At 38.3% G+C, this 6,566-nt stretch overlaps 1 pseudogene; it reads left to right on the top strand.

Annotated features, from left to right (window-relative positions):
* Positions 1 to 6,059: 6,059 nt before the first annotated feature.
* LOC115296543 lies at positions 6,060 to 6,535 on the top strand (annotated as a pseudogene).
* The last annotated feature ends 31 nt before the right edge of the window (positions 6,536 to 6,566 follow it).

The raw sequence follows: 6,566 nt of genomic DNA, 5'->3' as shown, positions 1-6,566 counted from the left end.
TAAAAAATTAAAAAAAATAAAAGTTACATATTATATTTACTTTGGAGAAAAATTTAAGTTAGGCATCAAAAATTGATAAATGTTCTTATAAATTGGTGTTTTGAATGTTTGCATTTTCCACTTAAAAGAAAATCAACTGCTCTCTTTTCTTTTGAGTTTTGTTTACAAATGATGAGGTAAGAGAGATTGTAAGCACCTTCCTGCAAATGACACATGTGGGAGTAGTCACGCCAATAATAGAAAAATCCTGGTGGCAATAATCCTTGCAACAGTTTTGTATTTAAGTTTGATTTTTTTTAAATCAGTACATGTGGATGTACTATTTAAGAACTTGATTTGATGACTGTATCTGATGGGTCTGGAGAGGACTAATCTGAGACTTGGAGAATTAGTGTCCTACTTCTGGTCCTCATTGATAATCTTGTACTTTATCGTCAATATTTCTTTTGATTCTGAATTACTAACAATCCAATATAAGTAAAAGTATAACAATATATGAATAACTGAATAATGTAAAGCTATTGCCAGAAACTTCATAGTATTTCTTTTGTCTCTGAGTTACAAACAATCCAAAATGAGTAAAAGTATAACAATATATGAATAACTGATGATGTAAAGCTATCTATTGACCAAAAACTTCATAGTGAGCAGGAGGTCCCAGCTGAGTGATAAAACAAGTGACAGAGTAATAAGTAAATGCATCTCCACACCATTGGCCACAATCTTGTAAACTTTTTAAGAAATGGGTGCAAAAGCAGATCCCATCACTGCCCTTAACAACCTGATCTCTTGTATTACTACTTGGGAAAGATTTCATAATTTTGCATGTGACTGTGAGGCTCAAAGAGTAGCAAAACCTTCTGAATATCTTGACACAAGTATGGTGAAGAGCAAAACAATAACTTTGTCTATTCCCATTCAGTGAACCTAGTGCGTCCAAAGTTAGTAAAAGATCACTAATGTTGTACACCACCAAGCAGAGCTAGTAAACTTATTCTGTATGCTGTGAGTCTTGAACTAAGTCTCAAATGGAAAGACATCTCAAAACAGTCTAGGCATTTGGTGAGTAAAAGAGTAAATATTCCCTAGGTCAGAGCTTCTCAAACTGTACTGACTCCTACATCCAGGGAAGTTATTGAAATGCAGATTCTGATTCAGCATTTGGGAAAGGGAGCTGAGATTCTGGATGTCTAACAAGTTTTTAGGTGATGCTGTTGCTGCTGGTTGAGCCATGAGGGACTCGGGGGCCCTCTCCAGAGCTGGCAGGAGAATGCTAAATAACAGCATTAACCTCACTCAATGAGGGAAAGTATATTGAAAAAACCATGAAGCCCCAAACACAAGCTACTTATTATAGTAGTACAATCTATCTGTTTCCTGGTTTATTTCGGTCCCTGGACTGTAATCTACCTGGTAGGCATGAAACACCATCACCTTCAGCAACAACAAAGGCTCATGCTTACCCCAAATCCATCTGTCTCCTATCAAAAAACACACCACCTACTGGAACATTATTTGAGTTTCATGAAGCTGTGGAAGCTGTGGTGATATATAAACAAAAGACAGGTACACAGGGACACCTGGGTGCTCACATGGTTGAGCATCTGACCCTTGATTTCTATTCAGGACATGATCTCATGGTCATGGGATCAAGCTCCATGGCAGGCTCCAAGCTGAGCATCAAACCTCCTTAAAGTTCTCTCTCTCCCTCTCACTCAGACCCTCCCTCACTTGTGCGCTCTCTCTCTCTCTCTCTCTCTCTCAAAATAAACATTAAAAAAAGAAGGGGGTTGCCTGGGTGGCTCAGTTGGCTATGTGTTTGAACTCTAGTCAGGACATGATCTCGTGGCTGGTGAGATCGAGCCCTGAGTCAGAGTCTGAGCCTGCTTCAGATTCTGTGTCTCCCTCTCTCTCTGCCCCTCCCTCCCACTCTCTCTCTTTCTCTCAAAAAAAATTAAATATAAAAATAAAGCAAGGTATACAAAGGGGGCGGAGTGATTAAGAAAATCTGGCAGAAAAGGATCAGAGAACATTTGCTAGCTAAAAGGGATCCAGTACTCTAACTCCTATTTGCTTTTGGGGTCAGACTGGGATACTCCTTTATGGAAATGTTCATATATTTTCTACATTTGTAAATTTAAAACCCATATATTTGCATGAAAAGATGATATGAATAAATGAATGCAATAATCTGGAAACTATCTCAGTGTTGGGGGGGGAATGGGAGTTGTTTAGAGTGAATAATAACTACAAACCATTATTGAACACCTGCTATACAACAACTACTTTACATGGATTATGTTCAACTTCAAAAAACAAGTACAGTATTAAAGTACCCATTTTACAGTTGAAGCATCTGAAACTCTGAGCAGTTATAGAACTTACTCACTTGTATGTTTACAGACCAGACTTCCAAATTTCAAATCCATTTTTATCATAAAAGTTTATAATGCCAGTCCCATACATTTAAAACTACATAGAGGGGCATCTGGGTGCCTCAGACTTTGGCTCAGGTCATGATCTGACCACTTGTGGGTTCGAGCCCCGCATCAGGCTCTGTGCTGACAGCTCAGAGCCTGGAACTTGTTTCGGATTCTGTGTCCCTCTCTCACTCTGCCCCTCACCCACTCATGCTCTGTCTCTCTCTCTTATGAATAAATAAAACATGAAAAAAATTTTTAAATAAATAAAACTACATATAGATTTCTGTTTTGATGTTGATATTCTGACTACCTAGAAAAACTGTAACCACTAACAAGTGGGAAATGGCTAGGAAAGTCCACATTAATGACAAATGCTTCTCAAATTAATTAATATATATATTTATAGAAATGGAAAAATTCAAACTGGATATAAAACTACAAAATGAAAAGTGAAATTTTTTTTGCCTCCCCCTTCTAGAAATGGAATTGTTGGGTCAACAATTCACAATCTCTAAGGAAGGAGCACCAGTGTGACTTTGAGGCACAATGATGGTGAAAATGGACTTAGGTCTTACCTAGATCACCCCTAAAAGTGAATCTCTCATACTGAGCTTGCTGTCACATAACTCACTTGATTTGAAAGTTCATTTTCTTTCCTTTTTCAGAGTTACTTTGAATCTATAAGCACTGGTTGAAAGATACAGATGGCATTGTCTTACATGGGTGGTTCCGCAGTAGAATTCTCCTCTGCCAATGCCTTGTCTTCCAACAACCGGTGTCTGATATATTTAAGAACAAAGTCGGTGAACAGATCAAATCTGTATCCACCTGTCTGTGCTCCCAGTGGAAGCATTGTGTGTCTGTGAGTCACAAGACCTAGCTGGCTGCTTCTGACAAGTTCACAAGATCTCAAATCTGCAGCCAAGTAAGGATTGGGTTGTTTTGGTTTGTTATTGCTATTTTTTTGTGTGTGTCTGTTGATTTTTGTGTTTTTTTTTTTTTAATGATCTTGGATGCCAATTTCATTTGATGTGTTATTTCCTAGACTCTGCAAGAAGGTTTATGTGCACTTTCAGAGATTTCTAATGGCTTCTTGTTGGGTGCCAAAATGCTATCAATACTGTTCTCGTTTCATTTAACTTCTGAGAGCTCAGTGATTGGAAATGATAATGGTGGCTGGAGCAACATACCATTGCCCTAGGGAAACAAATGGAAATACAAAGTACTTTGTCAAAGTCTGCTTGATAGCGTAAAACTGAAGATAACTTGCCTACCATGTAATTTAATATGGAAAATTTTCAATGACTATAGCTCTTGGAATAGCAGAGATCAGAAAGAACTTTCTCCACCCAGAATTGTGTTAGTAAAACTTGGCTAGGAGATTAAATTCACCTTGTTATGTCAACACTGAGCATGAAAGAAAGAAAAATTATAGCCGATTGCCAACTGGCAAACTTTTAAATTCTTACTAGCTACCTTACAAAACAGGACATTCCATGGTGCCTGGGTGGCTCAGGCGGTTAAGTGTCTGACTTTTGGTTTCAGCTCAAGTCATAATCTCGTGGTTTGTAGAATTGAGCCCTGCATCAGGTTCTGTGCTGGCAGTGCAGGGCCTGCTAGTGTTTCTCTGTCTCCCTCTCTCTCTGTGACCCTCCCCCCCCAAAATAAATAAATAAACTTTAAAACAAACAAAAATAGGATATTCTTTTCAATCAGTCTTATCTTCAAATATCTGTGCAGAAGGAGCACCAGATACACAAAATTAAGAAAAGAAAGCTGAGCTGAGGGCAGTGAAGCGTCGACGTTGTTGAATGAAACTTAAATGGATTTTTTTTTCATTCTTTGATCAAGTAGTTAACAGTTTTTTGTTTCTTTCTGGCATGAAGAGAGAGGATATAAAGTGTTTAAAATACAAAATCAACCATCATCATCAGCGACTATTTTTGACTAATTTCGAAGGTTGATATTCCAAATCGGATTTTGAACCACAAATGGAGAAAAGTTAGACTGCAGTTTCTGGAATATTCACATCCAGTTTCTAGAGTATAGTTTCTAGAAATATATGAAGGGCCAAGTAGATTGACAGTAATAACATGATAATTTCCCCATATCAAGGTCCTCACTATAATGAGGGGTTGGACATACATTTAGGTGTAATGCCAATTGTACTGTAAGGTAACAAGCAACATGAACCTCAAACAATTCAAGTTTTGAAATCTTTAAAATAAGAACAACAGAAAAGAACTAGCCATGAGAATACCAGGACTCTGCCTGTTATTAAAAAACAAACCAAAGTTCTTAGATTTTTCTAGCACAGACTTGTACAGGTTTCTCAACTTCTGTTGTGCTTAAGTAACTACTAGTGTGGCCTTACAGCAAACTTGGAAACCTTTAGAAGACAAGGGTATGATACTCTATTCTTGCCAACTGTAGAAACCCAGAATGGTTTTATTGATTTGAGCCACGGCATCCAGAAGGGTGACAAGAAAGTGATGTCACCATGTAAAAGAAGACGATGTAGCAATTTAGGAGAACTGTAACTCTAATTGCATGTCCCACTCCTGGGAGAAAAGGATAACATCTATGGCTTCCTTGCATAATGGTATTTAAAAATTCATGTCTTTGTGTGATATCTATTCAACTCTGTCACTAATGGCCATGTTCAAATAATAACATCTCATGGACAGGTCACCAACTTCATTGTACAGACTATCTTTTCTTATTATATATATTGATTTGAAACTTTGAAAATTTGATATTAAACTGACCTGAGAGGTGGGGCGCCTTGGTGGCTCAGTCAATTGAGCATCCAACTTCAGCTCAGGTGAGCATCCAACTTCAGCTCAGGTCATGATCTTACTGTTCATGGTTTCGAGCCCCACGTTGGGCTCTGTGCTGACAGCTAGCTCAGAGCCTGGAGCCTGTTTCGGATTCTGTATCTCTTTCTCTCTCTGCCCCTTCCCTGTTCATGCTCTCTCTCTCTCTCTCTCTTAAAAATAAATAAAATTAAAAAAAATAAACTGACCTGAGAAGTAACTTTTTTACATAAAATTACTTATCATTTGCAATGCACAAACACATCGCAAAATTGTATCAGAAATCATTCATTCAAATAAAGGGAGTAAAAAAAACTCACCAAAAACGTTATGTATTCAAATATTTATTTAATGGATATTTCATCTTGTACTATATGCCATGATTCTAAGCTCTAAGGAGATTTTCCTGCTCTTATTATACTTACAACATGTTTTTTAAAGATCAAATTTAAATTATTTTAATTTAATTTTTATTTTTGAGAGACACAGAGACAGAGTCCAAGCAGGAAAGGGTCAGAGATAGATGGAGACACAGAATCCAAAGCAGGCTCCAGGCTCCGAGCTGTCAGCACAGAGCCTGATGTGGGGCTCAAACTCACGAACTGTGAAATCATGACCTGAGCCAAAGTCAGACACTTAACCAACTGAGTCACTGAGGTGTCCCTAAATTTTTTATATGTTTATTTATTCATTTTGAGAGAGAGCACACATATGAGTCAGGGAGGGGCAGAGAGAGAATCCCAACCAGGCTCCACGCTGTCAGCACAGAGCTTGATGCAGTGCTCAAACTCAAACTGTGAGATCATGACCCAAGGTGAAATCAAGAGTTGGATGCTCGGCGTCGGGCTGCAGGAGAAGATGGCGGTCTCCACAGGAGTTAAAGTTCCTCGTAATTTTCGCTTGTTGGAAGAACTTGAAGAAGGACAAAAAGGAGTAGGCGATGGTACGGTTAGCTGGGGCCTTGAAGATGACGAAGATATGACACTTACAAGGTGGACAGGCATGATTATTGGGCCACCAAGGACAAATTATGAAAACAGAATATATAGCCTGAAAGTAGAATGTGGACCTAAATACCCAGAAGCTCCTCCATCAGTTAGATTTGTAACCAAAATTAATATGAATGGAATTAATAATTCCAGTGGAATGGTGGATGCACGGAGCATACCAGTGTTAGCAAAATGGCAAAACTCATATAGCATTAAAGTCGTACTCCAGGAGCTGCGGCGTCTGATGATGTCCAAAGAAAATGTGAAGCTTCCACAGCTGCCAGAAGGACAGACATACAACAATTAATTTTAGTGGATCTCAAACTTGTCTTAAATCA

Source organism: Suricata suricatta, chromosome 7 (assembly GCF_006229205.1).
Source record: "Suricata suricatta isolate VVHF042 chromosome 7, meerkat_22Aug2017_6uvM2_HiC, whole genome shotgun sequence".
NCBI classification, from domain to species: domain Eukaryota; kingdom Metazoa; phylum Chordata; class Mammalia; order Carnivora; family Herpestidae; genus Suricata; species Suricata suricatta.
The sequence above is the reverse complement of the archived record's forward strand: the minus strand, read 5'-3'. Positions and strand labels throughout refer to the sequence as shown.